The sequence below is a fragment of the Dipodomys ordii genome, unplaced genomic scaffold (genome assembly GCF_000151885.1).
Source record: "Dipodomys ordii isolate 6190 unplaced genomic scaffold, Dord_2.0 Scaffold108, whole genome shotgun sequence".
Lineage (NCBI taxonomy): Eukaryota > Metazoa > Chordata > Mammalia > Rodentia > Heteromyidae > Dipodomys > Dipodomys ordii.
Genome location: NW_012267324.1, coordinates 1833186 through 1835602, shown reverse-complemented (window position 1 = coordinate 1835602; position 2417 = coordinate 1833186). Strand labels below are relative to the sequence as shown.

At 65.2% G+C, this 2417-nt stretch overlaps 1 protein-coding gene across 1 annotated transcript in view; it reads left to right on the top strand.

Moving 5' to 3' along the window:
* Mast3 (microtubule associated serine/threonine kinase 3) overlaps window positions 1–2417 on the top strand; it is a 40209-nt gene that overhangs the window by 1132 nt on the left and 36660 nt on the right. The window lies entirely within an intron of this gene.

Below are 2417 nucleotides of genomic sequence, written 5' to 3'. Positions count from 1 at the left end.
AGCAGCCAGAGCCCGGCCCTGCTGAGCCCGGGCTCCCCATGCAGCCCCGCCAGCCCGGGCCCGGGCCTGCGGCCCTGGAGGTGAGTGAGCGCGCGGGCCTCGCCCTCCGGCCTCAGTTTACCGCAGGGGGGGGACCGGCCCTGCGTGGAACAGGTGGCCGGGAGGCGGGGCCTCCGCCGAGGCGCCCGCACAGGTGCTGCGTTCCCAGGCGGCTGGCGCGGGCGGGGCGGGCCGCGGGAGGCGCCCTGCCCCATCCAGCTTCCCAGAGGAGGAAACTGAGGCCCAGACCGGAGCAGCCTGTTCTGCTTTGGTGATGTCGGAGCCCGCACGGGTGCGGGTCCCGGAGTCCCGCCATCTACCGGGGAAAGACTGAAGACTCTCACCTGGTGTGTTTTGCAGTCATTTACACCATAGTATGAATAAGCGGTGCGGTGCTGTGCATTGGACTGGAATGGGGCAAAGGCAGAGCAAGAATGGAACAGAGAGGGAGGGGAGGAAACACAGGACCCGCCCCGAGTGCCCGCCCGCAGGAGTGTAGCAGGTGCCTGGGCTAGGTGGAGCTGCGGAGGGGAGGAGCAGAGCCTCCCTCTGGAGCTCTGGGGCTGAGCCAAGGTGTCACTGAAAGTATGAATGGATCAGCTAGATTCCTTCAAGCAGAGGCCCAGTGAGGCAGAGTCAGGGGAAGATTGATGTCAAGAAGTAGCCACAGGGCTGGGAAGGTGGCTCACTGGTAGAGCGCTTGCCTTGCATGCCTGACTGAGGCCCTGGGTTCGATTCCTCAGCACCACATAAGCAGAAAAAAAAAAGCCGGAAGTGGCGCTGTGGCTCCAGTGGTAGAGCGCTAGCCTTGAGCTGAAGAGTTGAGGGACAGCGCCCAGGCCCAGAGTTCAAGCCCCACACGCGACAAAAAAAGTCCCAAAACACCCTGAGGCGGGACAGACTTTCTCAGCCTGTGTGGTCGCCCACGGGTGAGGGGGCAGCGGTCAGTGCCATCTGGGTGGGGGAAGAAGGACCCTCCTAGCTGCCGTCCTGGAGCAGCCTGGGAGCAAGGCCAGCCGAGCAGACCCTTCCTAAGCCAGGCCCGAGGCCAGAGCAAGGCACCTGTTAGTGGGGGGCAGTGGAGGCTGCAGCCCGGGCTGGTGGGGCCAGGGGGGTGACCAGGGCTGCACCCGGGAGGGACGGGCCAGTGGGGGGGGCCGCAGAGCCGCACACTGGAGGGGTCCCCCCTAGTTGATTTTCTGTCTGGAGTTTAGCCCCTGCTCCCGGGCTGCCTCCTCACCCGACCTGCACTTGCTGTCTGCCTAGCTTCCGGGTGGACACTTGGTCTGGCTCTCTGCACGCCCAGAGAGCTGGCCAGGCCGGGCCCAGCTGGTGGACGGGGAGCAGGGTAGAGTTGAACCTTCTACCCGGCACCCTGGGCGGGGTTCAGGGGGCCACAGAGGGCGTGTGGCTGCAGGGGATCGCAGGTCAGCCTTCAGAACTGACCCCTGCTGGGCAGAGGCCTTCTGGGCTATCTGCAGTGCCTGGATGGGGAAACCGAGGGGCTGTGGGCACAGCATAGGAGGGTCCTGTCCCGTGCTGGGCTCTTCCCTCAGGGGCATGGCTGGTTCTCAAATCGGGCCTCACCGTCCCCTGGGCCTCTGCTCCCCCTTCCTATTACCCCCCCAGCCCCCTCAGCCTCAGCAGACTTGGGGGTTTGGGAAGGGCCATTCAGACCACAGCCCTCCCTGTACTGACTCCCCATGGCTCCAGCCCTGAGGCCTGTGGTCTGCCCGGGACAGGCCTCTGTGGCCCTGGGGGCCCACCGTGCCTCCTTGCCCAGGCCTCAGGGCAGATCACCGGCTGATAGGGGACCCCTCTTTTCCCTTCTTCATTAGGAAGTCTAGAACCATCTTCAGGCTGAAGGTGAGGCTCAAGCAGCCAGGCTGTAAGTTCAAACCTCCAGGACCACCAGATGAACATAAAACAAGAAGCAGGGCTGGAGGCCAGACCTTGTGGCTCAGGCCTGCGGACGGGAGGCAGCCTGGGCTGAGGTCATGAAACTTGACCTCAGGGCCTGGGGGCTGGGACCTCACACCTGTCATCCTGGGGGTTCAAAGCCAGCCTGGGCAGGAAGGTCTGTGAGACTCTAATCCCCAGTGACCACTCAGTCTCCCGGAAGTGGCGTGCGGCTCCAGTGGTGGAGCCTTGAGTTCAAGCCCCACGACTGGCCAAAACAAACACAAAACATCAAGTCTCAGGGACGTGGCTGCCCGGGCTGGCCTTGAACCGGACCCCCAGATCTCGGGCCGCCGCGGGGCTCCCTGAGTTCTCCTGTCGGGCGTGGGCCTGGAGCTCGGGGCCTGGCGCCGTCCCGCGGCTCAAGGCTGGGCTCCACCACCGGAGCCGCGGCGCCGAGGACTCGAACCCGGGGCCTC